The sequence below is a fragment of the Columba livia genome, unplaced genomic scaffold (genome assembly GCF_036013475.1).
Source record: "Columba livia isolate bColLiv1 breed racing homer unplaced genomic scaffold, bColLiv1.pat.W.v2 Scaffold_107, whole genome shotgun sequence".
NCBI lineage: Eukaryota > Metazoa > Chordata > Aves > Columbiformes > Columbidae > Columba > Columba livia.
The window spans coordinates 870,365-879,059 of record NW_027043012.1 but is presented as its reverse complement, the minus strand read 5'-3'; positions in this window follow the sequence as shown (position 1 = coordinate 879,059).

Genomic DNA, 8,695 nt, shown 5'->3' with positions numbered 1-8,695 from the left:
GAGATATTGCTGAGCTGACACCAAGTCCTGCAGTGTCCCTGTCACCTGCAGAGTCACCGCATCCTCGCCACGGTAGCGGGCATTGTGACAAAGGTTCTATGTCAGCTGGGTGTGGCAGCCAGGCGCCCCCGAGGGGATGGGGAGCCTGTCAGCCCCGGGCCTGTCACTGCCTGCTGTCCCTGCTGTCACCAGCCAGGCCTCTGAAAACTTGTCAAACCATGCCCAGACGTGGGGCCAATTTGGCCCAAAGTCTCCAACAGACAAGTCGGGGAGCAAGATATGGGACAGAGGGAGAAAGCGAAGGGAGCAGGAGAAAGGGAAGGAAGAATAAAAAGTAGTGTTGGGCTGCAGCAGTGAGATGGAGGAATTGCAAGAAAAGAGGCAGGAAGCAGGAGAGTGAGAGAAAAGGAAAGAAGAGACATGCTGAGGGGTTAGTGAGAGAGGATGGGACAGAGAACAGGATGAAAAGGAAATAAGGCAAGGCAAGGACAGGCAAGGACAGGCAAGGCAAGGCTAGGCTGCGGGACATTTTTTTGCTTTATAGTTTCTAGCACATCCGTCTTCAGACTAGGAGGAAAGCCATAAGACCGTATGGATTAGGCCCAAGCAAAAACCCCAGCTACTTGAGACACTTAGGCTAAGCCTAAAATACGCAGATCTCTCCATAAGGATGGCTTTTATACTGTACTTCCACAATCTGCTTGCAGTACAAAAAAATAAGCTGCAGATCTCCTTAGGCTGAGTCATGGTGCTTTGGGGCAGGGACCATGCATATCATGGGAATATTTCACAGTTTCTGCTCTGTTTTCAGTGTATGACACCAAAACACCCACCTGATGACATCCTTTCAAGAGCAAAGGCAGCAATTTGCAGAATTCCGCTTCTTTGGGGAAGTGAGATATTGCTGAGCTGACACCAAGTCCTGCAGTGTCCCTGTCACCTGCAGAGTCACCGCATCCTCGCCACGGTAGCGGGCATTGTGACAAAGGTTCTATGTCAGCTGGGTGTGGCAGCCAGGCACCCCCGAGGGGATGGGGAGCCTGTCAGCCCCGGGCCTGTCACTTCCTGCTGTCCCTGCTCTCACCAGCCAGGCCTCTGAAAACTTGTCAAACCATGCCCAGACGTGGGGCCAATTTGGCCCAAAGTCTCCAAGAGACAAGTCGGGGAGCAAGATATGGGACAGAGGGAGAAAGCGAAGGGAGCAGGAGAAAGGGAAGGAAGAATAAAAAGGAGTGTTGGGCTGCAGGAGTGAGATGGAGGAATTGCAAGAAAAGAGGCAGGAAGCAGGAGAGTCAGAGAAAAGGAAAGAAGAGACATGCTGAGGGGTTAGTGAGAGAGGATGGGACAGAGAACAGGATGAGAAGGAAATAAGGCAAGGCAAGGACAGGCAAGGACAGGCAAGGCAAGGCTAGGCTGCGGGACATTTTTTTGCTTTATAGTTTCTAGCACATCCGTCTTCAGACTAGGAGGAAAGCCATAAGACCGTATGGATTAGGCCCAAGCAAAAACCCCAGCTACTTGAGACACTTAGGCTAAGCCTAAAATACGAAGATCTCTCCATAAGGATGGCTTTTATACTGTACTTCCACAATCTGCTGGCAGTACAAAAAAATAAGCTGCAGATGTCCTTAGGCTGAGTCATGGTGCTTTGGGGCAGGGACCATGCATATCATGGGAATATTTCACAGTTTCTGCTCTGTTTTCAGTGTATGACACCAAAACACCCACCTGATGATATCCTTTCAAGAGCAAAGGCAGCAATTTGCAGAATTCCGCTTCTTTGGGGAAGTGAGATATTGCTGAGCTGACACCAAGTCCTGCAGTGTCCCTGTCACCTGCAGAGTCACCGCATCCTCGCCACGGTATCGGGCATTGTGACAAAGGTTCTATGTCAGCTGGGAGTGGCAGCCAGGCGCCCCCGAGGGGATGGGGAGCCTGTCAGCCCTGGGCCTGTCACTGCCTGCTGTCCCTGCTGTCACCAGCCAGGCCTCTGAAAACTTGTCAAACCATGCCCAGACGTGGGGCCAATTTGGCCCAAAGTCTCCAAGAGACAAGTCGGGGAGCAAGATATGGGACAGAGGGAGAAAGCGAAGGGAGCAGGAGAAAGGGAAGGAAGAATAAAAAGTAGTGTTGGGCTGCAGCAGTGAGATGGAGGAATTGCAAGAAAAGAGGCAGGAAGCAGGAGAGTGAGAGAAAAGGAAAGAAGAGACATGCAGCGAGACGAAAGGTTAGTGAGAGAGGATGGGACAGAGAACAGGATGAGAAGGAAATAAGGCAAGGCAAGGATAGGCAAGGACAGGCAAAACAAGGCTAGGCTGCGGGACATTTTTTTGCTTTATAGTTTCTAGCACATTCGTCTTCAGACTAGGAGGAAAGCCATAAGACCGTATGGATTAGGCCCAAGCAAAAACCCCAGCTACTTGAGACACTTAGACTAAGCCTAAAATACAAAGATCTCTCCATAAGGATGGCTTTTATACTGTACTTCCACAATCTGCTGGCAGTACAAAAAAATAAGCTGCAGATGTCCTTAGCCTGAGTCATGGTGCTTTGGGGCAGGGACCATGCATATCATGGGAATATTTCACAGTTTCTGCTCTGTTTTCAGTGTATGACACCAAAACACCCACCTGATGACATCCTTTCAAGAGCAAAGGCAGCAATTTGCAGAATTCCGCTTCTTTGGGGAAGTGAGATATTGCTGAGCTGACACCAAGTCCTGCAGTGTCCCTGTCACCTGCAGAGTCACCGCATCCTCGCCACGGTAGCGGGCATCGTGACAAAGGTTCTATGTCAGCTGGGTGTGGCAGCCAGGCGCCCCCTAGGGGATGGGGAGCCTGTCAGCCCCGGGCCTGTCACTGCCTGCTGTCCCTGCTCTCACCAGCCAGGCCTCTGAAAACTTGTCAAACCATGCCCAGACGTGGGGCCAATTTGGCCCAAAGTCTCCAAGAGACAAGTCGGGGAGCAAGATATGGGACAGAGGGAGAAAGCGAAGGGAGCAGGAGAAAGGGAAGGAAGAATAAAAAGTAGTGTTGGGCTGCAGGAGTGTGATGGAAGAATTGTAAGAGAAGAGGCAGGAAGCAGGAGAGTGAGAGAAAAGGAAAGAAGAGACATGCAGCAAGACGAAAGCTTAGTGAGAGAGGATGGGACAGAGAACAGGATGAGAAGGAAATAAGGCAAGGCAAGGACAGGCAAGGACAGGCAAAACAAGGCTAGGCTGCGGGACATTTTTTTGCTTTATAGTTTCTAGCACATTCGTCTTCAGACTAGGAGGAAAGCCATAAGACCGTATGGATTAGGCCCAAGCAAAAACCCCAGCTACTTGAGACACTTAGACTAAGCCTAAAATACGAAGATCTCTCCATAAGGATGGCTTTTATACTGTACTTCCACAATCTGCTGGCAGTACAAAAAAATAAGCTGCAGATGTCCCTAGGCTGAGTCATGGTGCTTTGGGGCAGGGACCATGCATATCATGGGAATATTTCACAGTTTCTGCTCTGTTTTCAGTGTATGACACCAAAACACCCACCTGATGACATCCTTTCAAGAGCAAAGGCAGCAATTTGCAGAATTCCGCTTCTTTGGGGAAGTGAGATATTGCTGAGCTGACACCAAGTCCTGCAGTGTCCCTGTCACCTGCAGAGTCACCGCATCCTCGCCACGGTATCGGGCATTGTGACAAAGGTTCTATGTCAGCTGGGAGTGGCAGCCAGGCGCCCCCGAGGGGATGGGGAGCCTGTCAGCCCTGGGCCTGTCACTGCCTGCTGTCCCTGCTCTCACCAGCCAGGCCTCTGAAAACTTGTCAAACCATGCCCAGACGTGGGGCCAATTTGGCCCAAAGTCTCCAAGAGACAAGTCGGGGAGCAAGATATGGGACAGAGGGAGAAAGCGAAGGGAGCAGGAGAAAGGGAAGGAAGAATAAAAAGTAGTGTTGGGCTGCAGCAGTGAGATGGAGGAATTGCAAGAAAAGAGGCAGGAAGCAGGAGAGTGAGAGAAAAGGAAAGAAGAGACATGCAGCGAGACGAAAGGTTAGTGAGAGAGGATGGGACAGAGAACAGGATGAGAAGGAAATAAGGCAAGGCAAGGACAGGCAAAACAAGGCTAGGCTGCGGGACATTTTTTTGCTTTATAGTTTCTAGCACATTCGTATTCAGACTAGGAGGAAAGCCATAAGACCGTATGGATTAGGCCCAAGCAAAAACCCCAGCTACTTGAGACACTTAGACTAAGCCTAAAATACGAAGATCTCTCCATAAGGATGGCTTTTATACTGTACTTCCACAATCTGCTGGCAGTACAAAAAAATAAGCTGCAGATCTCCTTAGGCTGAGTCATGGTGCTTTGGGGCAGGGACCATGCATATCATGGGAATATTTCACAGTTTCTGCTCTGTTTTCAGTGTATGACACCAAAACACCCACCTGATGACATCCTTTCAAGAGCAAAGGCAGCAATTTGCAGAATTCCGCTTCTTTGGGGAAGTGAGATATTGCTGAGCTGACACCAAGTCCTGCAGTGTCCCTGTCACCTGCAGAGTCACCGCATCCTCGCCACGGTAGCGGGCATCGTGACAAAGGTTCTATGTCAGCTGGGTGTGGCAGCCAGGCACCCCCTAGGGGATGGGGAGCCTGTCAGCCCCGGGCCTGTCACTGCCTGCTGTCCCTGCTCTCACCAGCCAGGCCTCTGAAAACTTGTCAAACCATGCCCAGACGTGGGGCCAATTTGGCCCAAAGTCTCCAAGAGACAAGTCGGGGAGCAAGATATGGGACAGAGGGAGAAAGCGAAGGGAGCAGGAGAAAGGGAAGGAAGAATAAAAAGTAGTGTTGGGCTGCAGGAGTGTGATGGAAGAATTGTAAGAGAAGAGGCAGGAAGCAGGAGAGTGAGAGAAAAGGAAAGAAGAGACATGCAGCAAGACGAAAGCTTAGTGAGAGAGGATGGGACAGAGAACAGGATGAGAAGGAAATAAGGCAAGGCAAGGACAGGCAAGGACAGGCAAGACAAGGCTAGGCTGCGGGACATTTTTTTGCTTTATAGTTTCTAGCACATTCGTCTTCAGACTAGGAGGAAAGCCATAAGACCGTATGGATTAGGCCCAAGCAAAAACCCCAGCTACTTGAGACACTTAGACTAAGCCTAAAATACGAAGATCTCTCCATAAGGATGGCTTTTATACTGTACTTCCACAATCTGCTGGCAGTACAAAAAAATAAGCTACAGATCTCCTTAGGCTGAGTCATGGTGCTTTGGGGCAGGGACCATGCATATCATGGGAATATTTCACAGTTTCTGCTCTGTTTTCAGTGTATGACACCCAAACACCCACCTGATGACATCCTTTCAAGAGCAAAGGCAGCAATTTGCAGAATTCCGCTTCTTTGGGGAAGTGAGATATTGCTGAGCTGACACCAAGTCCTGCAGTGTCCCTGTCACCTGCAGAGTCACCGCATCGTCACCACGGTAGCGGGCATTGTGACAAAGGTTCTATGTCAGCTGGGTGTGGCAGCCAGGCGCCCCCTAGGGGATGGGGAGCCTGTCAGCCCCGGGCCTGTCACTGCCTGCTGTCCCTGCTCTCACCAGCCAGGCCTCTGAAAACTTGTCAAACCATGCCCAGACGTGGGGCCAATTTGGCCCAAAGTCTCCAAGAGACAAGTCGGGGAGCAAGATATGGGACAGAGGGAGAAAGCGAAGGGAGCAGGAGAAAGGGAAGGAAGAATAAAAAGTAGTGTTGGGCTGCAGGAGTGAGATGGAGGAATTGCAAGAAAAGAGGCAGGAAGCAGGAGAGTGAGAGAAAAGGAAAGAAGAGACATGCAGCGAGACGAAAGGTTAGTGAGAGAGGATGGGACAGAGAACAGGATGAGAAGGAAATAAGGCAAGGCAAGGATAGGCAAGGACAGGCAAAACAAGGCTAGGCTGCGGGACATTTTTTTGCTTTATAGTTTCTAGCACATTCGTCTGCAGACTAGGAGGAAAGCCAAAAGACCGTATGGATTAGGCCCTAGCAAAAACCCCAGCTACTTGAGACACTTAGACTAAGCCTAAAATACGAAGATCTCTCCATAAGGATGGCTTTTATACTGTACTTTCACAATCTGCTGGCAGTACAAAAAAATAAGCTGCAGATCTCCTTAGGCTGAGTCATGGTGCTTTGGGGCAGGGACCATGCATATCATGGGAATATTTCACAGTTTCTGCTCTGTTTTCAGTGTATTACACCCAAACACCCACCTGATGACATCCTTTCAAGAGCAAAGGCAGCAATTTGCAGAATTCCGCTTCTTTGGGGAAGTGAGATATTGCTGAGCTGACACCAAGTCCTGCAGTGTCCCTGTCACCTGCAGAGTCACCGCATCGTCGCCACGGTATCGGGCATTGTGACAAAGGTTCTATGTCAGCTGGGTGTGGCAGCCAGGCGCCCCCTAGGGGATGGGGAGCCTGTCAGCCCCGGGCCTGTCACTGCCTGCTGTCCCTGCTCTCACCAGCCAGGCCTCTGAAAACTTGTCAAACCATGCCCAGACGTGGGGCCAATTTGGCCCAAAGTCTCCAAGAGACAAGTCGGGGAGCAAGATATGGGACAGAGGGAGAAAGCGAAGGGAGCAGGAGAAAGGGAAGGAAGAATAAAAAGTAGTGTTGGGCTGCAGGAGTGAGATGGAGGAATTGCAAGAAAAGAGGCAGGAAGCAGGAGAGTGAGAGAAAAGGAAAGAAGAGACATGCAGCGAGACGAAAGGTTAGTGAGAGAGGATGGGACAGAGAACAGGATGAGAAGGAAATAAGGCAAGGCAAGGATAGGCAAGGACAGGCAAAACAAGGCTAGGCTGCGGGACATTTTTTTGCTTTATAGTTTCTAGCACATTCGTATTCAGACTAGGAGGAAAGCCATAAGACCGTATGGATTAGGCCCAAGCAAAAACCCCAGCTACTTGAGACACTTAGACTAAGCCTAAAATACGAAGATCTCTCCATAAGGATGGCTTTTATACTGTACTTCCACAATCTGCTGGCAGTACAAAAAAATAAGCTGCAGATGTCCTTAGCCTGAGTCATGGTGCTTTGGGGCAGGGACCATGCATATCATGGGAATATTTCACAGTTTCTGCTCTGTTTTCAGTGTATGACACCAAAACACCCACCTGATGACATCCTTTCAAGAGCAAAGGCAGCAATTTGCAGAATTCCGCTTCTTTGGGGAAGTGAGATATTGCTGAGCTGACACCAAGTCCTGCAGTGTCCCTGTCACCTGCAGAGTCACCGCATCCTCGCCACGGTAGCGGGCATCGTGACAAAGGTTCTATGTCAGCTGGGTGTGGCAGCCAGGCGCCCCCTAGGGGATGGGGAGCCTGTCAGCCCCGGGCCTGTCACTGCCTGCTGTCCCTGCTGTCACCAGCCAGGCCTCTGAAAACTTGTCAAACAATGCCCAGACGTGGGGCCAATTTGGCCCAAAGTCTCCAAGAGACAAGTCGGGGAGCAAGATATGGGACAGAGGGAGAAAGCGAAGGGAGCAGGAGAAAGGGAAGGAAGAATAAAAAGTAGTGTTGGGCTGCAGGAGTGAGATGGAGGAATTGCAAGAAAAGAGGCAGGAAGCAGGAGAGTGAGAGAAAAGGAAAGAAGAGACATGCAGCGAGACGAAAGGTTAGTGAGACAGGATGGGACAGAGAACAGGATGAGAAGGAAATAAGGCAAGGCAAGGACAGGCAAAACAAGGCTAGGCTGCGGGACATTTTTTTGCTTTATAGTTTCTAGCACATTCGTCTTCAGACTAGGAGGAAAGCCATAAGACCGTATGGATTAGGCCCAAGCAAAAACCCCAGCTACTTGAGACACTTAGACTAAGCCTAAAATACGAAGATCTCTCCATAAGGATGGCTTTTATACTGTACTTCCACAATCTGCTGGCAGTACAAAAAAATAAGCTGCAGATCTCCTTAGGCTGAGTCATGGTGCTTTGGGGCAGGGACCATGCATATCATGGGAATATTTCACAGTTTCTGCTCTGTTTTCAGTGTATGACACCAAAACACCCACCTGATGACATCCTTTCAAGAGCAAAGGCAGCAATTTGCAGAATTCCGCTTCTTTGGGGAAGTGAGATATTGCTGAGCTGACACCAAGTCCTGCAGTGTCCCTGTCACCTGCAGAGTCACCGCATCGTCGCCACAGTATCGGGCATTGTGACAAAGGTTCTATGTCAGCTGGGTGTGGCAGCCAGGCACCCCTAGGGGATGGGGAGCCTGTCAGCCCCAGGCCTGTCACTGCCTGCTGTCCCTGCTCTCACCAGCCAGGCCTCTGAAAACTTGTCAAACCATGCCCAGACGTGGGGCCAATTTGGCCCAAAGTCTCCAAGAGACAAGTCGGGGAGCAAGATATGGGACAGAGGGAGAAAGCGAAGGGAGCAGGAGAAAGGGAAGGAAGAATAAAAAGTAGTGTTGGGCTGCAGGAGTGAGATGGAGGAATTGCAAGAAAAGAGGCAGGAAGCAGGAGAGTGAGAGAAAAGGAAAGAAGAGACATGCAGCGAGACGAAAGGTTAGTGAGAGAGGATGGGACAGAGAACAGGATGAGAAGGAAATAAGGCAAGGCAAGGACAGGCAAGGACAGGCAAAACAAGGCTAGGCTGCGGGACATTTTTTTGCTTTATAGTTTCTAGCACATTCGTCTTCAGACTAGGAGGAAAGCCATAAGACCGTATGGATTAGGCCCA